The following is a 24,737-nucleotide window of genomic DNA, read 5'->3' as shown; positions in this document are numbered from 1 at the left end:
TCCAGGACCACCTAACTGCTTAAGCTATGATTACCTTAGTGGGATGGTTACTAATGATGGTGCATTGAACAGACGTAAAGTGGCTCGTATGCTGATGATAGCAGGTTAAAGAGAATGGCAGTTTAAAGGGGAGTCTGGGCATTTCTCCAGACTTTAACACCTGGATCTGGATTGTTTTACTCCCATAAAAACAAATTGACATACCTTGAAAATTGGCAGAATTTAAGTTAGGGAATGGTATCATTCAGAAATGTGGCACTTGAAGTACAGCTCCTCACATGAAGTTATTTGTTCAGATTTACTCAGGGTGCCAAGAAAGGCACAGCAATTTAACATTTATGTGAGGTAGGCCCTATGCACTCTACATATGAATACTTGTGTACTCTAATTGTACATTATTGTAGGGCTTAATTTCCAGAGAGGGACATATTTTTAAATATGAAAGAAAACAACAGGATTACTTTCTAATGGAAGAACATGCACAGTGCATGTATTACTAAAACTTATAGTTGTAGCTTTAGCTATAGGGAAGCAAGTGGTACAGGGGATCAGAAACAGGCATCTTAAAATTAATTCCTGGTCTTCCTGCAAACCTTGTCTAAGACAACATGATCTGGAAAATCTTGTTATGCTGCTTTCTTTTGGATTGGTATCTCATGCTGTGAAATATGAGCTATATGTAAAAGCAGATATGTTGAAACTCTGTTTCACCAGGTATAATGGTTTTCTAAGTTACTATAAACTGTTTGCAAAATGCATGATAATTCTAGAAGACAGGGCAATGGAACTAAATTAGAATAAACTTTTACGTTCTCATTCAGAAATAGGCGTAATCCTGGATATTTTATCTTTGGTTTTGTTCTCTTGGAACAGTTTTTTTAGGGAAAAAAAGTGTGAAAATGTTCTTTTGAGTTCCCTCCTCACTTTTAAGAGCTCAAACATGAAGCCTTATAAATAGAGTCCTTTGCTTCCCTATTCTAAATTGAAAATGCATACTAGTGCTCCAGAGTTGCTTGCAAATGGAGGGTCATAAACTCCAGCTCAACTTATCTAAATGGTTTATTGTGTGAAAGATACACACTGTGAGTTAGATTTTGGCTGACATATTCAGTGATAATTACATAGTGGGAGCTTCCTAATTCCATTAGAAAATTGGTCCAGGCTTAGATAGAATGAAATCATCGTGTCTTCTCCTTTTCTCCCCTGTTACATTTTATTATTGCTGTTATGTAGTTGTTGCTGCCCTTAGCCATAGATCAGCATCTCATGTCCTTGGGGCATGATGATTACAGGACAAAAAGGGAAAACCCATTTCAGATTGCTTATAGTTTAAACGTAGGACAGAAAAGCAGCAACAGAAATGAGTAGAAAACAAAATAATATTGCTAGTCAGTATGGCAGCACTGATCACACCACAGCAGCAGCCTGAGCTGGCTGCTCTTTTGTTCTTTGCAGGTATCATAGCTAAAGACAGGTTTTAACAAGGGGTTTGGAAGAGAACACACATAAACTTGCACCTGTGAGCACAGACCTCTTCCTCAGCATTTGTCACAATGAAGGAAAATATAAAACCATAACAAGCAAACAGTTAAGATGCTGAGATGGTGAGGCGATTACAGGCAACTTGCTGCTGTTGCATGGGAACAGTACAATACTTGGTAAATGGGTGGCGGTGGTAGTGCTGGGAAGGATCTTGAAGCAGGATGACTGGTGAAAGAGGGTCAGGGGCGAAGAGCACAGATTGGGTTATTATGGTCATTCAATCAAAAAGACGGCTACAGCTGATGGGCAGTGGATGCACTTTAGAGTTGCATTACTACTACTGTGACTCTAGCACTCAACGGAGGTTGTGATATCTCACAGCCTTAGAGAGCACAAGTAGTTTACAACTGGTTTTGTAGCCTCATCCAGAGGATGCTGGATGTCAAGTGGCAGGTCTAAAGCTTTGTGCCTCTGTTTGTGACTGATGGGTCTGCTGGTGACCCAAAATTAGGTTAATTCTAAATTGCCTTGTAACAATTATGATGTTATTAAAGAATGGGAAGTTATATCACTTTAAATTCAAATTCCCATTTAATAATATTACTTGGTAAAATGGGCTGTGTCATAAGTACACTAAGGTACAGTTAATGCTCTTCTTCTGAGTAAGTTGCAAACATGTGCAGCAAAGTGTATCCATAAAGAAATAGCCACATGTGCATATTTACAAATCCCTTTTTCATCAGGGTGCTCTGAGAACAATAATGATGACAAAAAAAAAATGGGCTGATTTCATGTCAGGTGGATTGATTTAGATCAAAGTCATTAAAATCACCAGTTTAATCCTGATTTAAATTGTCAAGATGAAAATGCTGATTTAAATAATTGATTTTCGTCTTGTGTTGCTTTTGTGTATTCTAGTTATTTTTTTTTTCTAAATAGAGGATGATTCTCATTGGCTGGTGCAATTCAGTATTTCCTTTCACTAAGCATGAGGATTATGTATGTACTATGTATATATTTAAGTATTTAGCATATATTTACCTAGATTCTAAATTTGTATACTTCTGTAACGCTAGAAAATAACTAATGAATATTTTCTTACCTTCTGAAAATGATATTCATTTTTTCCTCATGCATTGATTCAAACTGTATTTGGAAGACAATTTAGACTTTCATTGTAGAAAATGTAGACTTTCAAAATGCATAAAATCCAGAGGGAAAAGGGATGCTAGCTAAAATATGCCGTGTAGCTAAAAATAATTTTGTTAGAACATATTTCTTTTAAAAAGCAAGGTACAGATCTGCTGTGAATGTCTGACTTGTAACTATGACCTGTTACGTTACTGGAATGTTACTTGCCTGTGTCACCTAACTGTGTAGGTTGACATCGCTAAAACCTTCACAGGCCTGTTTCAGAGCCAGGTCCAAGTTCAGTAAAGTTGAGGTCTGAGCTGGGAGAAAGATGAGGAAGTCACTGGGAATGGGACCTTTTGCAAGGTCAGTGGTGGCTCCTCCATCCAAGCTGGTGTCAGTGGAGAGTGTAGGAAGGAGGAAAAGCCACCAGCCATGATGAGTGTCCAGGATAAGGACACATTGTCCCAGTTCAGAGCTTGCTGGTGGAGGCTTGTAACATCACTTTTTACTAAAGTGGGTTATTGCTACCCCAGTTCTGTCATCAAGTCTGGCACGAAAGCACTTCTGCAGAGTGAGTCCTACCTAACTTTTAAATTACATAGATTGCATGTGATTGAAGAGCTGAACTGTCACCGTGTCTTTCAGTATTTTAGAGACAGACTTGTCTTATAATGCATTTTAGCCTAATTAAACAGGAAAAAAATTGGATTCTTCTACTTTTAACTCCTGTTGTTCTCTTTTTGTGCTTTGGCAGTATTGTGATACACGCAGGAATAAGCAGGACTCCCGGGAGACCTGGTTGATGGAGAAGGTTCTTGGTTTGATGCACTTGAAAGTATAATTTATTATATTTCTGACATTGAAGAAGGCATTTGTATTTATTAATCAGCAAGAATGCAACAAAGTTCTGTGATGCTTTCTTTTTCAGTTTTAAATACATTTACAGAGTCTTTAATAGTCTTTTGGATATGGCATAATGAAGGAGAGAGCTCTTACTTTGCGAAGTAGTACATAAACTGTATCTTGAACATACTGCTGTATTAAATGAACGAGGCAATCAGGATATATATGTATTTAACCTTTCATCCTATTAGAAAATATTATGAAGTTAAGCATACCAGTGGGTAAGTGTTCCTTTAGGTAGTAAAGCTACTGTGACTGTAGCTACAAGTCCCAAAGCTTGGGTTAGTTTGGGTGAATATATTTGGAAGGTCTGTCTGACCCTCAGTGTCACACATACACCTCTATATGTGATAAAGTAAATGTAAACAGATTGGTACATTCATCACAAGCTAAACATCAAAGTTGCCTTAAATACATTCCAAAGCATGTAAAATGTACGCAAGGCAGATGGCTTGAATTATAAGGGACAATGTTAAGTAATAATCATTTGAAGTTTTCCCTAAAATCGTTTAGAAATTTCTTATTCGTCTTAATTTGCTTAGCTGAGGTAGTTTTAAGCATGAAGAAAGTATCAAATAGCCAGAAACTTCTTTTTCTTAGAAAGACTGTTAACTTTACCTCTTGATTTCTGTGTAAGTCTGATTTCTTTGTTAATAATTCTGATGTGATCATCAAACCTAGCAAAAATAACAAAGTACTAATGAAGTCCTATCTAATCTCAGTCTTATCTGGCTATCCATGCTCATAATTACTTTCTCAAGTTTAAAGAAACTAATCATTTAACAAAGCCAACTGTATAAATGGAAATTAAAGAACAATTACTTCAGCACTTGCAGAACAAGCTACTAATTTCAGACGTGTTAACATTTCTGTCAGTGTGGTTCCAAGCGCCTGACAGCACCTTGTCTCTGTAAAGGCAGAGACACTTAATTTCTGACCATTCAATATCAAATATAGAGTAACATGTAAGTATAGCAAGACATATATAGGAAACAAACGAAGAAAATTAGATAAAATTACAGAATTCCATCCTGTATTTATATGGTGATGAAAATGTTGTTAATGAGATTGTCTAGATGTGTTCTAGCCATGACTAACCCTCTCAAATGGTTATTCTGTAATGGACGGCAGTTCTGTAGTTTGGATGTTTGTTGGTCCTAGTAACAATTTAAACCATTTAACTTCTAAAAGGAGATATCTCATTATAGATAGAAATCTCTAAATGGGGAGTGGGGTGTGGATGTTTAATAAAGACACTATTCTATTACATCCATCATGTCTTACAAAGCTGGAAAATGACCTCCCTTCCTTCAAAGAAGACCACCGTTTTTATACTTCATAGAGAAATACACATAGTCCTCTTTACTTCAGAACATCCCGTTCCTCTGATCCTCAAATAGCTTCCATTAAGAACTTCTTGCCTTTTTCCTTAAGATATTGATTTACTACCAGCCCTGCCTAACTTTGACTACTACTGCAGAGCTCTCATGCAAAGTGTTTCTTTTATTCTCACTCTTTTTAGTTCAAAGTTGGCTCCAAATATTTATGCAGAACAGATTCAGGTACCCAGTGTGTACAAGTCATAAAGACGGGATTTCATAAGATCTTCTGCACAAGTAGAACATACATTCATTTAATATGTACGCAAATAGAAGATAGGAAATTATTAAAATTCCGAGAGTGCCTTTCTTGAAGGATGAGCTCTGATTAACAGCTGATAAACAGTACTCTAAGGTTTCCCACTGCATACCATATAGGAGATGAAAGAGGATATAAGTTGCTCTAGGCCTTGTCCATCTTACTGAATGTCATATTGGGGATTAGACTTAATTTGATTCTTTGTGCTAAGATTTTTTTAACAAGGTAGCAGTTCAGATTAAAGGATAAATTAATGTATTATTCTATATGTATTAAATTTGATAATGTGTTCCCTTTGATGGTATCACAGAAATTACTTATGGTGATAAAATGTTTCTTGTCATAGTTCAGTGGAATAAGAATATGCACTAGAAACCGCATTCCCAAAGTAAAGGTTTTTCAACTATTCAAATTGCTTATGACGGAAAGTAAACAAAATAATGTTGCCTCAATTAAGAAGTAATAGAGACTACTTTGGGTGCTGCTATAGAAGTCTTGCTGAATAAGTGAACCAATACAAACCTTTTAGATTCAACAGCAAAGGTAGTAGCACAAGGAAAGACAGCAAAAGCATCACAAGAAAATGAACCTTTGTGTTCTAGTCCTGTTGTCTTTTGATAGCTTGAAACTAGGCTTTAGTTGGCAGTAGCTATTCTAAACGGGCTAACTTATGGATAAAATGTCCTAACCAGGGCCGTGTGCACCTGTGGCTCACGAGGTTTGTGCTTGCTCTGTCCATTGATGCATATGCAAGAGGCTTGAAGAAACAGGACTTAATTAGGCAGGTGAAGTGATTTTCCTTTTAGCAGAGCAACATGTAGCCTTGCCGTGTATAAGCAGATGCCTTCAGGACAGATGATATGACTTACTGTGGAAATGAGGGGGGAAAAAAAACTTGTTTAACCAAGATACATATATAGATGGTATGGCTACAGCATGGGAATACCCTGCTGCTCCTTGGCTTATCCCCTGTCTACCTCCACTGTAAGCACTCCTTGACCTCCCCTGCTGTTGAGAGGGAGCAAATTTGCCAGAAGATGGCTTTGTAGGCTCTGGAGGAGTGAGCCCTGTTCCAGCTCTACCTTGTCCTTCCCACAGAGCTACAGACCTTATTTGCTTGATTTCTTTCTATTCTGCATTTCTGCTAAGGCACCACAGGACAGAAAAATTGCTTAAATAGGAACACCAGAGATGGGAAAATGGAGACTGGCTCACGTGTTTATTAACCACCTTTATGTTATTATCCACAGTGCACCCTGAGACTGTAAAAACATGCCTTGGTGTTTTTGGTTGCTTTTTCTTTCATACTCCTCCAATGCGAACACCTGAAGTGATATTTTACAAAGACTTGATGCAAAGTGCACTGAAACGAAGTGGAAACGACACAACTGGTTTAACCTGGTTTTGGACTATGCCCTCAGTGGCAGCTTAAGTAACCTTTTCTGCTCTGATATCCCACCTGTGACATAGTTCTCTTCCATGTCTGAACTTGACCACTCTACTCAATAAACCTGGTTTACATGTGTACATTTGATTTTTAAATGTAACTTTTTTCATCAGTAAAAGTGTAGGTAATTCTCATCACAAATAATTCTAAAACTGAGGAATAATATGAAAAGAGCTTCCTGGAGGAGTTGCAGAGTGTAATATAAGCCACCTGGCAGCTCCAGTGGGGTTACACGAGTCAGTCGCAGGGAGAATGGCTTACTTGCCAAAGCTAGGAGGTGCAGGGGTACTCAGAAAGAGAAATATTGATTACATATTTATTTACATTTTTTTAATAGGCCCTATTACATAACTGAGGCCACAGCTATAGGTTCCTACACTTCTGCCAGACAGGAACAGATCTCCTACGCCATGACTCCAGGAATCCAAGTGATTTTAAAATGAAGTATCTAAAATCAAATAAAATGAAGTATTTGAGGGGTCTGGAGAACAAGTCTTACGAGGAGCAGCTGAGGGAGCTGGGATCGTTCAGCCTGGAAAAGAGGAGGCTCGGGGTGACCTTATCGCACTCTATAGGTACCTTAAAGGAGGCTGTAGCGAGGTGGGGGTTGGTCTATTCTCCCATGTGCCTGGTGACAGGACAAGGGGGAATGGGCTAAAGTTGCGCCAGGGGAGGTTTAGGTTGCATATTAGGAAGAACTTCTTTACTGAAAGGGTTGTTAGGCATTGGAATGGGCTGCCCAGGGAAGTGGTTGAGTCGCCATCCCTGGAGGTCTTTAAAAGATGTTTAGATGTTGAGCTTAGTGATATGGTTTAGTGGAGGACTTGTTAGTGTTAGGTCAGAGGTTGGACTAGATGATTTTGGAGGTCTCTTCCAACCTAGATGATTCTGTGATTCTGTGAAGTGTGACAACAACCTGCAGTAACTTTAATTTTCTGCCAGGTGACTGGTTCAGTGCACCCATGTGCAGAACTGATGTGGGTGGGGACCTGAAATTGTGATAACTCTTTATATAAAGTTATTTCTGTGTGCTTGTGACTGTGGTGTCTGTGTATATCATGCTTTAGGTATGGAGAACAATACAAGCCTGACTAATTATCTACGTAATCTACAATCCACTATCATCATTTAACTGGGCATTTAGTCTTCTGATGTAAAATGTATCCTCTTTGTGGTATCTAGGAAGCAATTTTGGCTGTGTTTACTTCAAAGGACATTTTCTTCATCAGTTATATTTATTCAAAAGTGAAATATATTCTTGATTTAAAATGATATTTAAAGATGTTATGGTGTTAGAATATTTGTATTCTTTTCTTGATGATAAAGCAAGAAAAGTATCTACCTTCACACTAATTTTAGCTTCAGAATTTTTATATTTCTCAGAATTCCTTATTAGGATAATAACTTGAATTACACTGTAGGATATATAATGTCAATGCAATTTTCAGAAACAAATGTAGGTAGCAAACAATATAGCTAGACAAATTTCGTGACTAAAACAGGTTGAAAAATAGTCTGGTAAGCCTACACTGTCTAGAAGATCAACATCAGTAGGTTAATAATTGTTCTGCAGCCTCTGATTCTGGTTAGTTATTGACACGACTTCCAAGAATTTCCATTTTTCACAGCTATTTTTTTCATTTTGCGTGATTAAACAAAATGACCTAGACTTTTCATGCGCAGTTTTCTGTGAACGTATTTTGAAATACCTCAGTTTCCCTGAAATTTATAATCTGAATTAGCAGATTTTTTTTTTTTTTTCTGGAACAGAGCTTTCAATGAAGGTGGGAGAAAATGGCTTACAATGATTTTTTTTATTATTATTATTTGAGTATTTGGGGCAGTCGAAGTACAAACCTCATGGACAGTGTTATTGACATAATGACATCATTTTAGAGCAAAGATAATTTCTCATAAGTCATTTCAGTGCTTTAAACTGGACTTTTCCATATAGTACATCTTCATGAAATAACCTATCGCAAGAGTGCTTTTGATATCTGTATCCAGGTGTTTCTGATATTTGTATCAAAATATAAAATCTGATTATTCAAATTTCACTAAAGCTCATAAACTTCTGAAACAGCTCTCACATGCGTATCACTTGTATAGGTGGGATTACAGGATGAATAATGCAAACCAGGCGTTTCTAAAGTTTTCACTGAAGAATATATCAACATTTAGGGCCTGTCTCTTCTTTGGCTTGGATCTTCTGTGATCACACACCTGTGCAAAGTGAGCTTAAGAAGAATTAAATAAATAAAAAAATTGCTGTGTTGGAATTTAGATGGCTCAGGAAAGCTTGTAATAGGATGAGTGTCTTTACTTCAGGTCACTGATTTAAGTCTCCACTAGCAACAGCCAGAAGCTGTTAGAACCCAATGGTGGGTTGGTGACCTATGAAACCAAGTAGTGGCAGGGAACCTCCTGCATCCCTTTGCCCACCTACCTGGACATGTCCTGACATGGGGGCAACCTTTCCCTGTGAGCTATGGAGCCCATGCTCACCCCTGCCCTCCTTCCTGTGGGGACAAGGGAGGTCAGCATCCAGTTCAGCAAACCCCATGTCTATGCCCATGGGTGTCATTGTCCAGCTCCTGCTGCCCTCAGGCACGCTGGTGCATTTGTCTCAGCAGGAACAGAGCAGAATCTGCTGGGGATGCATCCTGCCAGCAAAACTCCCCGCACACAGTTTAGTTTTATCCATTAACAGGAGATTTTCTTAGAATTACTGTTGTGGTAGCTGATCCTTTAAATCTGCAGAGACAACCAGCTGCAGCCTTTAGGTAGTCATTTCTCCTCTGCCTGGCTTTTATCTAGTAAATATTTACCTCTCATTATGCATATGGTGATTTCTCCAGGCTTTTCCTGTCATCACTGAGGAAGCAGCTTAACATTACCATCTCCCACACTCTTTTTCACTTAAGGAAAAAAAAAAAAAGATTACTGCCCTGTGAATGTATTACTCAGAATATTTATATGCATATAGTTGTAGTATGATATAAAATAGCTATTGACTGATGAACCCCATACATTACTCAGTGCCTGTGAAGGCAGAATCTGGAAATGTAGTGTGTTTATATGTAATAAATACAGAATTTGTAATTTGACCTTATAGGCAGAGCTTACTGACATTATAGGTCTCTAATCTGATTCCAAACAGTCCCATATTATGGATGACATTTTTCTTTCATGACACCTCTGGCCTTGTGTGAAGCACCAAATTTGCAGAGAATAGGCTTACTGGAGTTTTATTATTTTTAATTTGGCACTTTTTCTTAAAAATAACACTAGGGAGAGGAAAAAATGGGGAAAAATGGGTGGGGGTGAGTTTCAATGTTTCAGGCTGTTGCCTTTGGAATGTGCCATGTGCTCGACCAGGGCTTGACCAGCCAGACATTTGCATGAAGCAATTTGCATGGGACTTTGCAAGAGTGGGGCCTGAAAAAACATGCTTTTATTTATACAGTAATGACATATTATGTTTGGGTTTGCATGGTGATAGGCAGTATCAATATTGTTGTACATTAATTTTTTTGAGTCATTCTACTGACATCTGGATTGAATCCCTACTGCAAAATCACAGGTTTAAGGAAAAAAATCTAATTTTCTGTTTTATCAATATTGATCAACATAGCACCTCAACTTTCTTGAGGGAGCTCAAGCAATATTGCATTGCGACTCTGTGTCTATTCTTTTCACTCATTACATATAGAGATAAACTTATTCTTAGAAGACTGTCAATGGTGTTACAAGAAGTTCAGTCAAGCCCAGTAGCCTTATTCAGGTCTGGGACTCATCTAGAGGCTGGCATTAAAGAACAGTCTGTATTTTGATATATGCTTAGTAAAACAATGGAAAATGTTAGCAGGGTAGGCAGGCTTTTCTTTGTGTGTGTGTGTGTAAGCAGTAACAAAAGCAAAATAAATTGGTAGGACTGAATAGTTATGTTAATGAATATGGATCTATTACTGAGATAAAGCGTTCTGTATTAGTCAAATGCACAAGTTTTTGAATAAATAACTAACAGAATAGGTTTGTAACTTTCCAGTTTAGGTGTCATCTGCAAAATTTGAGAGCAGTGGCAGTGTTTAGACTGATAATCATATTGACCCAAAGGATCACAAAAACAATTATAGAGGTTATAGGCAGAGGAGCAAAGAACAGTAATAGAGGTCACAGGAAAATGGAAGACCAGACAGTCAGTTTATCTCATGTCTATATTTACTACGCTGGTTTTATTGGAGCTGCCACAGTATTTTTGAGCTTGGGGTGACCTTGACACTTTGTGTAAAAACAAATTGTTCCATTGTCTTTCACCATGGCAGGTGTTTTTGTCATACCTATTTCCATAGGAAAAGGGTCAAACTCATAAGACTTAGAGATGTGGAACACTGATACTCACATGCCAAAGTCAAAGCAGCAGGACTGGGCTGGCTTGCTATGCCTCTGACCAGGAGGATGTATCATTATTCAGTAGAAAAACCCTGTTGTGTTGGTGTGAGCTGAGTTCGCAAAGCAGCCCCGTGGTGGCTCTGGCAGACTGGTGCTTGGAGAAGGCTTTCACCACTTGCAGGATAGCAGGGAAGAATGGATTCTGGCAGGATAGCAGGGAGAAGCCTGTTACCCATCTTCTGCCCTTTCCCAGCCTGCACCCTTGTCCCTTCATTCACCCTGCACTCTCCAGCTCTCCCAGAAGAATTGCCCCCTCGAGGTGCTCCAGTCCTTGCTGGACTTGAGGGGGACATCCAGGGTCAGGAGGAGCTTTGTTCTCTCTGTTAAGCCTTTCTCCTACCCCTTCCTGCATGCAGGGGAAGCGTGCACTCTATTGCAGACCTTTTTTTTTTTTTTTTTTTTTTTTTTTGAGGGCTACAGACTGTAACCACACCCAGGCCACATGAAGCAGAAGTGCATGTTTTTGGAGGACTGCTTATATCTGCGGAGATGGGGAAGTCCCAAATTAGATTTTCGGCCAACCGCTAAAACCCTATTGACTACTATTCATCTATCTGTCTGTCTGGTCATATTAATAAAGCACTAACATATGTTATTAAGCTACAAACTGGTATTTGATATGATAATGAGGTGTACAAAGCCCTCTTAAACTAGGCCAAGATTGTAAGTAGGACTGAAATTCTTTCCTGGTGTTGTAGCGTACATTTTCTGTATGTATCAAGACAAGGCTTTTACTGTCTGAGTTTTGTGACTATTCAGCTGGTTGCTCAGATTTATAAACCTAAGAGATCACATTGAGTAAGACTCTAGTCTAGTGCATTTGCTAGTACTGTGGGGGCGATTTCTCAAAAGAAGCTATTAATTAGAAGGGCTGATGTTTTCATCAGCCAGAAAGGATAAAAAAAATCAATTAAATCAGTTGAAAAACAACTTGAATTAACTTGAATATTGTCTGAAGGTGAGAATGATAGATATTAAGAACAATATATTCAGAACATTGTTCTTAAATATTCAGAACTGCCATTTTTTCTAACAATTTTGAAGGTGTATGTATATTAGTCCAGATGCAGTATCTCATTGTTGTAGCTATGTTTAAACTTAATGTCACAGATTAAAATTTTCAGGAAGTAAGAAGCCCAAGATAATGTTTTAAAACATTAAGGAGGAAGAAAATGAGGCTGAAACCAGAACTCTCCAAATTTAGTCTTATTTTGACTATGATAGTCTTCTATTTGAGTAGTACTTGTAATTGTTTAAGTAGTAAGTGGGAACACAAATATGGAAAAGTAATCATTTTGTCCCTGTCCATTTAACATAAGGTAGGCCTACCTATTTGTTCAACTTGCAATGGATCTTGTGTTCTTCACATTAATTCTTTGGGAGGAATATCAACTGCAATAGCAAACATCATATAAGGTCATATCTTGGGTTTCTACAATATCTATTAGAAGAATCTTACGCTACTGTGGGCAAAAACTGTTAAAATGGTACCAGGTGTGTCACTGCCAAAAAAAAAAAAAAAAAAGGAGAAATGGGATGAAAAAGAAGAAATAAAGGAATGCTCTGGTTTACATATATATATATATATATATATATATATATATATAAAGGTTATATTAACAGGGTCTCTGAGCTAAGACTTCCCTCAGCTTGATCAAGATGAACCCTGGAAAAGATCAGAGTAGATTTCACTACCTTTTTTCTGGCTCAGGGAAAACATAATGAAAATATAGGTGGTTGAGAATTAATTACAAATTCTAATCTCTTTTTCTAGAGTATGGATGTTATGAACAATCATTAGGTGACTCAGAAGAACGCAGTGCTGGAAAGCTCATGTTTTTCTATCCCTCTTGGAATAATACTCTTTTTTTTTTTTTAAGAAAATGTTTCCAACATATGCATTTCCAAAACAAACATCCTATGAATTTGCTGAGTATGTGTCTCCAGATGAGAATATATATCCATGCCAAAACAATTCGTTCATTTTCAGGCATGTCTGTCTTAGTCTTTACATTTACAGGAGCAGATTGACCTAATGATTTGATTAATGCTTTTAAAAAAGTGACTAATTGTGAAATCAGCCTCTGCATATAGAAGAATAAAACAGAAGGGGAAACATAAAACTGCTAGGACAGCAAAACACAGAAGGTTCTTTGAAACATCTGCTAAGAGTATCTTTTGTCCATCTTCTGTTCCATTGTTCCTATCCATGGCAACATTCAAAATTCAAATTTCACTCATAATTGAGTGAAAATGTTCAAATGCTTTTGAAGGATGAGCAGTAGCTTACAGGGGAATGGGATCAAACAACACTAAATAACTTTTTAATGCATTTTTTTTTCTCCCAGTAACAGGAAAAAAATGTAGCTGATGTATGCTAACTTTTCTGAGTTCCCTCCTGAATTTTGTCGTCTCCTCTGTGGTGTCTACTAAAACAGAAGTAACTGAAACCTCCTCCTGGAGCACTTTGTGGTAGTGGTTGAATAGATCTTGCTCAACCTGGATTTCTTCTACACAGCCAGGAACAAAAATCAGAAGGGATTATTACGTTGGTTTCAAAGCCTGTGTCTTGAAAAATGCAGGTAACTGAACACTGGCAGTTTAGTCTGGAGAATTCTGCAGGTGATGTGCTTTTGGACTCCCCACATTTCCAGCAGAATGGAACATACAGAGGAAGTCAAAAAGCCACGTGTAGGACTGGTAATTGGAGTGGGGCAAGAAAGGCTTCATCAGTGCCTTTGTGCTGCAGAGTGTGCTGTCCTTTGCATTGATCTGGATAGTAGGTGCTTACAGCATCTGTATTAAATCTGGGGTTTGGAGGAGTCAGTCTTCACACCACTGCTGTGGCACTGATGCATGCTTCAAAATGACCATTAGCATGGCAACCAAACATTAAATGCCTGTCACAGCCCAAAAGACCACTCTGCTGGTGAATGTCAGGCAATTATGTATTTTCTTGGTAAATGTAATGGAACCTAAACAACTTAATGTAAATAATCCCTCAAAGAGATTAAAACAATCCTGTAAGTGTATTATCTCAGCAGGAAGGCTTCCTGTTCTGCACAGCCAGTCTTGCTGTCAGGCACCCATTTATAAAATTAGCTCTACACTAATTTAATGTGGTGCCGAGACATAAAAACAATAATGATAATAATAATAATAATAAATTTAACTAGAAGTTAAAGCCAATCAAATTTTGATTTAAAGTATAGCACAGCTTTTGTTGCAATTCTTTTGTTAAAGTAAGGGTTGTAGCTGACTCGCTTCTTAAGGGAAGTGACTATATAATATCACTTAACATTTTAGCAGAATGGAAAACCTTTCTGAAAGTTAGGCTTCAGAAGAATATGGCCTACTAGAATAAATACAGGTGAAACTGGTTTACATTCTCTGTCCAGTTATATAAAAGGTCAAGCTAGAATATTTAATGACCCTTTGTGATCTTAAAAATCGTGAATTTATGTCCAGTGAGTGAATTCCACTGAAGCTTTCTCCTTCAGGAGGGTTGGGAAGCGGAATGGGAAGTCATACAGACAGAAAGGTCATATATCTGAGACTGAAAGAATGTGGTTGTGCAGTGGGGGAATCAAGGATTTAAAAACTAAGCATTAGGTAGTTTAGGCCACTTGTCTCCATTAGTTGGGATCAGGAGAGACTAGATCACTGCCCTCTGGAAATGTTTGAATGTTGGCATGCTATGGGCAACTTCCTCACCATTGTGACTTTCTTCAAAGCAGACACCAGCATGTGGAGCTCTCAGTAGATCTGAACTTGGCCACAGCTGTAGCGAAACTTAAATACAAAGACAAAAAGAAGAGTTAAAGATGAACAAATGATATGTAACAATCATTATTTTTACCCTTAGTTCTCCTTGAGTTAAAACTCAAGTGTGTCAGGGTCAGTCTTTCCATTGTTTTACAAGGGACCAATGTCAGGCAAAATGTAGTGTTGAAATCTGTGTCATTCTGCTTGCCCTTTTTTTTTTTTTTTTTTTTTTCATATTGGCACAACATTGGCAATTGGTCTCCATAGTTTCCCAAACATTCCAAGACTTATTAAACTGAACATCACTGTGACATGAATCTTGTCACCCAGATATTTTCTAATGAAAGGATGCAAGGCATCTGGGGCTAAGGATTTAATGTTTATTAGAACTAGGTGCTGCCTAAAAGTTTTCCAATTCCTAGCAGACCAAAGAGTAGGTCATATTCCACACAGAACATTCATCTTTCTGCTTACAGAATGCAGATATCAATAGTAGTACATTTTGTCTAATAATTGAAAATGTTAGTGTTTCTACTGACAAGCCTATGAACATTGTTAGGAGACAGATGCTTTATTCCTCACTTACTGTAAAATTATTTGAATTCCATCCATTCCAGATGTGGATTTTTCTGTAAAGTTTTTTTTTCTTTTTTTTTTTTTTTTCACATAATTGTCTACACTCTAGAATTTCTATTTCACATTAATTGTCATCAGTTGCTCCCTTTTCCTTTCTTTTTATGTATTCCTTTTTAATATTTAATGCTTGCCTTTACCTAGCCAATGAACCAGAAGGGGGTTTTAACCATTTTATTGTCTTGACTGCAGATGGCTAGTTATCCACCAAATAAATTCTTCTATAAAAAAACATTTTGTTGACAAAACTTTCTTTCTTCTTTTTTTTTTTTTCCTCATCCCTGCTCAATTAGCTCTTTAGCTACATATCAGCTGTGACTATATTCTGTTTGTGCATATTGAATGCAATCAAGTCATGATTATGGGACCCTAGGCAACCAGTGGCTTCTGGTCCAATGATTAGTTAATCTTTATCCCCCATAATGATGCAAAAAGGTAGAGACATATCCTGTTTAAATACAGTTTGTACTAGAAAATTACAATATGTGATTTATTTCTTTGGAATGAAACTTTTGCCCTAAAACTTCCAAGGGCAGGAGAAATCAGCTTGCAACTGTTGTCACACGTTCTCAGCAAGTGGTACCTTTACACAAGGTATCTTGGATAAAAAGACAAAGTCACAATCCCGTGAAAACAGGAGTTACTTCTGCATTTCAAGCTTTTCCAGAAAACGCTGCTCAGTGTAGTCCCTTTTTAAGGTGTTTGCTGGTTATGCAATAATCCAGCTGTCCACTGGATTTGGGGTCATCTAAGAAAGAGACCCAGCAATATGCATAGGCAGAACTGGTCTTCAACGTATTGTCTGGAGATCAATGCATGTTACTGAAAATGAGCATGTGAAAAACAGAGAAAATAAGAATGGAAGTAATGGAAGGGCTACAGTGAAATCAATATTCTTCTTCCACCCATAAAACTGAAGGATTAAAACATACAAACAAACAAACGAAAAACTAATGTGTGGACCTGAAGAAAACAAAAAAACCACCACCACCACCACCAACGACAAAAAATGAATAAAAGAAGGAGGCAAATAGTATAGGTGGAGAGAATAAAAATCTAGGATTGGTGACAGTCAGAAACGGAGGGAAAGTTGAAACAGTCTGTAGAAAACAATTTAGGAGGAAGTTATAAAAGTGTTGTGATAGTTGCTCCAGAAGCACAGTGCTGACAAGAAAAGTAAGTTGAAAGGAATTGTAATGAAGAATGGATGCCATTCTTTCATTCATGTGGCAAGCATGCCATATGCCTGGTGTTACCCTGTGTTACGTGCTATCATTTCAGGCACATCAGCAAGCTAGAAGGAAAAGCAACAGCAAAGCGCATTGATGCAGAACATGGGAAGGTGGAGGAGAAGAGCACACATGGTACATTGATTGCATGCAGCCTGGGGCAGCACGATGACTACAGCCAGTCCCTTGGGTGGGCGTGAAGGAGACTGCCCACTGCCTGGATGGCCTGAGTAAAATTGGCCTGGGAAGTTGTTTGGGCAAGGAGGAAGGAGCTGGGGGCAGTTTCTCTGGGGCAGGAGGATAAAAAGTTTGACCCTGGGAGGATCCTGGGAGGGAAGTTATAAAGCATTATGAAGAACAAGGCTTTGAGGTTGACTGCATTGGGTAGGAGGGAAAGGTTTGAATGAAAGCTGCAAAACTAGGGGGAGAAGGAGCTTGAAGAAGGACTAGGTGGGTTGCTAGCATAAGATTAGAATGAAGGGAGAGGAAGGGATGAAGATGAGCAAGGGGAGCAAGAGGTGTCAACAGGACACCAAAGGATAAATAGTTTTGCCTCACTGTGCCCTCCCCATCCTGTTTTTCCCTCCTCTAAAAAAACACATCTCAAGATCATCCTCTGTTTTCTAACTTTGACAAACCTAGCCCGCCGTGGTGGGTGTGTGCTGCCGTTAATTACCAATTCCCGGGCACTTCCTCAAGCTTTCTTTTGTTTTTAAGGAAAAAAAAAAAAAGCGCGAGCTGTCCGTGGGGCATCTTTCAGGCCTGGCCAGCCTGCTCTGACGGGGTCTGAGGGCTGGGGGCTGCGGGCGGGGGCCGCACCGGGGGTGCCCCCAGCCCGTTCCACGGACAAAGGGCGGCACCCCCCCCAGCAACACGGCCCTGTGTCCCAGCCCGGGGGCGAGCAGGAGGAAGGTGGCTGGCAGCCTCCCCCCGAGGTGAGGTGCCTTGCCGCTCCGCACTGCGCTGCTTTTGTCTCGGGGCGAGCCCGCCCCGCCTCGCCAAACTTTCGGGGGGACCCCGACGGCTGCCGGCGGGGGGGTCCCGTGGGAGAGGCCCCGTGGGGGCGGCCGGGGGGCAGGTGAAGGGCCGCGGGCAGCCCCTCCATCCCCTCCGGGCTCTTTGGGACGGATGCGGTCGGCCCCGGCTCTGCGCAACAGGTAGGGATGCCAGGGGCTGGCCGCGGCGGCGGTGGCACGGAGCCGCCGACGGGAGGTTTTTTGCTTGTTTGTTTGTTTGTTTGTTTGTTTTGGTGTTACGATCTCGGGAAAAGTACAAAGGAGAGGGAGGACGAGAAGCAACAGTCTTCCCAAATTCCCCTTTAGTTGTTTATTTATGTACTTCCCGTGTCCATGCAGAAAGGGTTCATTTCGCAACTCCGGAGGTTTTCTTTCTCCTTTTTTTCTTTCTTTCCTTTTTTTTTTTTTTTTTTTTTCAACTTATTTTCCCTTACGTCCTGCTTTGCCCGTCTCATTCCTGGAGATCAAACTGACCGAAACCAGCTACCCAGCGCCTCGTCCTCACTGACAGTCGGGGGAATCCAAACAAAGAGGTGCATCTACCGGAAATAATGATTTGAGAGATGTTTCTCCCCCTTCCCACCCCCCCCCCCCCCGCCCGCCTTGAATTAGTACTATTATTTATTTTTTTTCTTTCGGGGAGGTTCGGTTGGAGGGAAGTTTTGCGCAGCAGACGGGGCCGGGGCTGCTGCGGACTGGATGGGGAGGGCGGCACGTTGCGGGGGGGCGCGGGCAGTGCGGGACCCCGCCGGGGGGGGGGGGGGGCGCGGGCGGGGACCTGCCGCCGCTGCCGGCTCTTTGTCTGCTCGGGCAACTTGAACAAAAGGCGAAACTCGGATGAACTCTCTCCATCTCTCCCTCTCCTCGCCCGGGTTATCTCAGCTTTGGCAACTTTAAGCCGGCGAGATTTCCGCAACTTTCCCGCAGCTCCCTAACAGCGGGCAGCCCCCCTCCAGGCTCCTAAGGCAGCACTTTGAGGACAGGCGAAGGTAGGTTTTGTCTCGGGGCTCATTGTTCTCTCCGCGCTCCCTCATCCCCCCCCACCCGCAAGCCGCGCTCCGGCTGGGGCGTACGAGGAGCGGGGCTGCGGCCGGGGGGCTCTTTGTGCCTCGGGGCACTCGCAGGTACGGCTTGGGGGGTGCCGACCTTGTCCCCCCACGCAGGCGCTCCTGTCTTCTTTTAATACCTTTTGAATTTCTTTCTGGGCTTTCTTTTGGAAGAGCTGGCGGTAAGGAAAGCTGAGCAGGGGAAAAACTTATCGGAGCCCAGGGGCTCCGCTGGGTCCCGGGGGCTCCGGGGGGGTCCCGCTGCCGCTGAGCGCCCGGCCCCGGGAGCGCCCGGCCAGGCTGGGGGGTTCGCGTTATGAGGGGGGCTTCGTTCTTCTCAGTGCCTTCCTGGTGGTGGGGGGACAGGGGGAAGAGTCGGGCCCGTCCCTGTCTGTCTCCTCTTGCGCAGCACGGTTTGTTTCATCCCTCCCAAAAAGTTTCGTTGCCTTGGGTTTTGTTCCGCTCTTTCTGGTGTTCGCGCTCTCCAGGCGAAGCGTCGCAACTTTCTGAAAACTTGCTCATGCTCTTTTGGCTTTCCTTGATTCTCTTGTTCTCCTCTGTGCCTTCTTTATAGTTAATTTAGTGTCTTCTTATTCCCCCATCTATTTTTTCTGTGCTATGTAACAACTGCCACTTTTCCTCATTTTTCATCCCAGCCATTACTTTCCTGGGCTGTTTTGTTTTCCTTCGTTGCCCATTTTCCCTCTCCCTCCTCAGATCTCTCAGATTTTCTGAACTCTCTACTTTTCCACCTTTCCCCATTGTCATACATTCTCCTTCTTTCCTGGTCTTTTCCACCTATTCTTCTACCTATATGCCTACTTGCATTTTCTATAAGTCTTCTTTTGCCTACATTTCACACGTCCTCCACTGCATGCTTAGATATGCCAAGGTTTCCCCTGATGTCAAACAAAGATCAAAGTTTCTTCTCATTCCCTCTTCCAAAATTAATTCTTCTGTGGTCTGCTGTACATGCATGTTACTCAGTTACATGGACAGAACTTCTAACAAAAATTCTTGTGCATCCACTGCTATTCACCTTCTACTTTCCTCTAGTCTTTATCTCTGTCCACACTCACCCTTCAGTCTCTAAAAAGCTTCTCATTCCTCTCCCTTGTCCTTGACTTGAAAGCTTGTGCTCTCCCCCACTCCAGCTTGGCAGACCCGATGCTGTTTTTCACATTGTTATTCCCTCCTGTGCAGAGTACTCAAGCTTTTCTCTCCTTTCCTCATATTCCCCTTGCCAACCTAAGCAAAAAGTTGCTGTTGGTACTCCTGAAGGGATGACAGAGGAGGAGTACTGGCATAGGCAGGCACAGCTTCGGTTGCTTTGACTTGTTCCTTGCTGGGTCAAGTGTCAGCAGTGGAGCTTGCAGCCAGAGCCCCAGCGATGCTCGCTCTGCTTCTGGGTGGGGGGACATTGAGCTGGGGCTAGAGGGGGGAGAAAGATCACTGTAAACAGCGTCATTACTTCTTCCCTCCACCATCCCGATGCAATTCCATTCAGAGGATTGGCAAGCTTTGTTTTTGCTTCTTGCGGCTTTTTTTGTAGACTCATTCTTTTCGTACGTTTTGAAATACCTGCCAGGGCAGGTGAAGAGCCTTTATGTTCCTTCCTTTCTTGGCACTTTGGTGCTCTCTGTGTTGTAAGACTGTACAATGTATAGAGAAATATGAAAGTCCTTTTCCTAAAGCATTGGAAGTACAAAACCGACAACATCCAGTTTGAATCTTCTGTTACACTCTACTCTGGAGATGTTTTTAAAGTGAAACACCATCACAGGGCTTTGAGCTCAGTATGTGTCTAAATCTGTGAAGAAATACGTGTTTGAAATTATTCCGAAGCATGTAACTTCGTGTTAGTGTCCAAGTGGTGTGGCAGAGTTACTGTGCTGAACTAAAACTTCTTCCTCTTACTCAAACAGGTCAAAACATGGTCATCGGGAAAATGGGATGCTTGCCAAAATTGTCGGTCTGTGCTAGGTGCCATACTGCGTTGTCCTTGGAATGGTGGAATACAACTTGGGTCTCCTCAGGGATGACTGACGTGGCACAAACTGTACCATGCAACTACCGAATGCGTTCACCTTTTGGATATGTAAGTTAGTGGGCTACTGGAAGAAGATGAAGAGCCTCTCACAGAAATGTGAGGATAATGTAGAAAATGCTGCTGCAAACCATTTGGATTATATTGCCATCTGACATTGCGGTCCTGCAGCTAACGGAAGGTATGCGTCTCCCTGACTGTTGCAAAAATACTCTGTCTCATACATCAAAATACTAAGTACATTGTCTTAATTTTAAACAAACATGCTTTTTAACCTTTTTTTTTTTGTCTTTGCCTTTTTGCTGAAGTCTACCAATAGTTTTGAGTTGTATAATGTGACACAAATGCCTTCCTAGTGGCTTGGCAATGTGTATATCTTAAATGTAGAAGGAAAAAACTGAACGTGGCAATATTTTGTTTTCAGAGTTAACTGATATTTTCAAGGTAATAACTTCGTTGGGTCTAGGAGAGCTAGCAGCTCTCGAGAAAATATGACTAATTAACTCTTCTTAAAAGTAAGTTAGAAACAGTTTAAACAAAGCATTTTCCACAATTGCGTTCTTCCAAATAGCCTACTTCATTTAAAGGTGTCTTACTATTTTGAGTTGAACTCAGGAAAACAACCTGCTACTTTTTGATGCCTCTTCTTCCAAATAGTGACAAAATGTTTTATGGATAGTTCAGGTGTGAGAAATAGAAGGATTTCTCTTCAAATCGCAGAAATCATTTTGTTTAATATGTTTTTTAAGTATCAATTTAAAGGACTTTTGCAGACTGTTTGCATCTCAGATGTTCTAGTGCTGTGAAAGTCTCTGGGTTGAAGACGTTGTTATATGAGATAACTGATGTACAAAATAGAAATAAAAGCTAGCAGAGAAAACAAGCTGTTAAAGAATTATTCTTGAACACCAAATTATTCATGAATCTAGATTAAGTGTTAATCCAACAATGAGGAAATCATTGAGCCCCTTAGTGAACTATTGAAATCACAGAGCAAATACTAAAATGATTTAAAATCTGATCTTTTATACTTGTTTTGTGTACTTCTTATGTATAGCCGAAAATGAATGACATGAAAATTGTTGCTTTTGCTGTGTATTTCTACTCATCTGATTGGTTCAAGTCTAGCCTATATGTAGGGCAGACAAGTATTTGTAATCTTAAGAAAAGTGCTGAGCTGGCTGCTCTACTTTGGAGCAAAACAGAAATCTGAACAAATAATCACTTGTTATCCTTTTCAGTTTTAAATAGAGATACGAGACAATAAATAGAGTACTAATTTTCTGGTTCTGACTTTTTAAATCAAGACCTACTCTTAATTTTCTTGATTATTAAGGTTAAGCTTTCTGTTACTTACTAAAGACAATTAATGTACTTTTAGATATGATTCTTAGTATTGGTCTGTGTTGGTACTTTTTTAAACTTTGCGTGACTTAAGTTAGCCTTATGGAAGTCTTTAATTTGAAGTCTCAGAAAAGGAAAGTCCTGAGCTGTTGGTGGAAAGAGGAAAAAAAGAGTAAAAAATGGACTGTGCTGGATGAAAGTATTTAGAGCTGCTATCTAGCATCATCTTAGAAAAAAAGCCCAGTCATTACATTTCTGCATTTAATTCTGTATTTAATGGAAACCAAAATGGCGATTTTGTTGTTGTTGTTCTTGCTTTCTGTGTGGATTCTCCTTATTCAGTTTCTTATGCATTTGCATCTCTTTTTAAAACCTAATCTGGACAGTGGTTATTCTTTGTAACAGAAAAAATACACTTCATTTATCTGTATGAAAACCATTCATTTTCATCAACACTAAAAACTGAAATAAATTTTTACGTAAAGTTAATGTAAATAGGGACAACCATTTATCTTAGCTTAATTTGAGAGTTTAGGTAGATTGAATGCCATAGGTTTCATGAAGTATTTTGCAAATTATTAGATATATTTGTTTTTGTTTATACCTGGAATATTTCGGACAATGATAACTTAGTGACATAACTGTTAAGATATAGAGAGGAAGAATACAATTCATCTGTCTTCCAATTATTTTGGACTACTTCTCATAAAACAAAATGAAGTATTCTCATATTCTGAGATAAGATCAGAGGGGAAAGAGAAAGTATGGTCAGCTAGGAAACATCTAGCACAATAACTGCCTACTGGGTAGGTGTGCTGTGTTGGTGTGAGGCAAGGCATACTTTCTGCTGATGCTGTGGTGTCTCCAGGCAGGGCACGCTGGAGCATTCCTGCACCTTTTTCCTGGGAGCAATCCTAGCAAAAGAGGCAGTGGGCTTGCAGGTAAGGAGAAGGATAGAGGCTCAGTGCTGTGGTGAAGGAGCATCATCCTGGGACGAGTGATGGGGAGAAACTTCACTAAAAGAGGCAGGAATCAGCCCTACTTCCTCCAGTGGAAGCTGCTTTTGAGGAACTTGGGAACTGCTGCAGGGGAGGAGGGCTTCAGGCATGTGAGCTGTGATGCTGTAGCTCCATAGAAGGGTGTGAAAAGGGTTGTTCTGTTGGTTTGTGGTTGCAGTCGGTCCATTGCTTGCTTTGCTTGTGGCTGTCCTAGAAGGAAGTCCTTGCAGGCATCGTGGGCTTGGGGCTGAGCTCTGAACTCCTGCTCAGAGATCTACCCTGGGGTGTGTGGTAGTTAAATTGGTAGCAGAACTTTCACTAACCAAACTAAACCAAATTCAGACTTTCAGTGATGCGGTTCCTCCTTTCAGCTGTGCTCTCAGTTAAGAAAGTTTTTTAGTCAGTGTAGTTTGTCATGTGAGAAAGTGTCTTACCCCATTTAGCTGAAGAGGGAATAACCATGGGGATGTCTCAGGCCAACAGAGCACCCAAGGAGAAGAGATTTAACAGGCTGCAAGAAGTGCTTGTAGTGTGTCATTGGTGGGTGAGATACAGTTTTGGAGTTGTGAGGAGTGGGCAGGGGAGAAAAGGGCAGACTCAGTAACTTCTGTATTTTTAGGCAACAGATGGAGGAGATGGTATATAGAATATCTTCCTGCAGAAGAATCTGTAGGAAACTGGAAAGAAAAGTGCAATAAGGACTTCATTTCAAGTTTTTGATTGTTCTTTCCCTTTAGCTGAAGTAATTTTTTGAGGAGAATGAGCTCCAGAGCTCCCAGGCAAGGTAGACATTTCCATAGACCTGTGTTTGTCCTGCTGGTTCCTGTGCCAAAACATGGACAAGTATACTTTTCCTAAAGGACTGCTGCCTTTCACCCTTCCACAGGGAGTCCCCAGCTCCTGACAGTGCAGAGCAAAGAAGCTTTGCCAGAGCATCCTCTGCTGCATGAGGAGGTGCAACGTGATTCTTGAGTAAAGTTTTGGGAGGCAGCTTTTGAAAATATGATTGTTAGCCCCTGAAAGGACCTCCAAACAGCCTGAGCATTGTGTAATTGTGAGGGGAATGGCAGGGGAAGCACTGACTCTGAGCTCCTCAGGGGGAAGGTGAGGTGGGAGCTGTGGGACAGGGCCCCTCTGCTTGCAGGTGTCTGGAACAGCCTTAAAGTTTCTGTGGATGCAGCGGAGTTATTTTAGTTTTGGCTCCCAAAAATGGTATGTATATATATATATATATATATATATATATATTTCCCCTTTATTTATCTTAGTGCTGGTTGAATCTCATGTGTTAATCATTTAGCTTGATATAGCAGAAATCATAGTTGAAAATATGCCATTTTCTTTTTTCTCTGCTTTCACTTGTTTTTCACCTTATGGGATAACTTGAGGTACAATACTCTTAGAAAATCGATCTAAGCATTAGAGTAAGGTTTTTTTTTTTTTTTTTTGTGAGAGCAAGTTCCAGAAGAGAGGAAGGAATGTTGGCCAAGGCTGGAAGGAGAGAGTTGCCACTTGAAATCTGTTAGTTATGGTTCTGAGATACTTCATGAGAACTTATAACGAAAAGGAAGCTTCCATACCATGTGAGATACTTTATATAAAT

At 40.3% G+C, this 24,737-nt stretch overlaps 1 long non-coding RNA gene across 2 annotated transcripts in view; it reads left to right on the top strand.

Annotated features, from left to right (window-relative positions):
* The first annotated feature begins 18,515 nt into the window (after window positions 1–18,515).
* LOC121065312 overlaps window positions 18,516–24,737 on the top strand; it is a 343,045-nt gene continuing 336,823 nt past the window's right edge. For both annotated transcript variants that reach the window (XR_005816986.1, XR_005816985.1), the window contains exons 1-2: window positions 18,516–18,688; window positions 20,671–20,973. This is a non-coding gene — a long non-coding RNA (uncharacterized LOC121065312). The remainder of the gene's footprint in view (window positions 18,689–20,670; window positions 20,974–24,737) is intronic.

The sequence above is a fragment of the Cygnus olor genome, chromosome 2, assembly GCF_009769625.2.
Source record: "Cygnus olor isolate bCygOlo1 chromosome 2, bCygOlo1.pri.v2, whole genome shotgun sequence".
Lineage (NCBI taxonomy): Eukaryota > Metazoa > Chordata > Aves > Anseriformes > Anatidae > Cygnus > Cygnus olor.
Note: the sequence above shows the minus strand (reverse complement) of the source record. Positions and strands in the feature narration are given on the sequence as shown.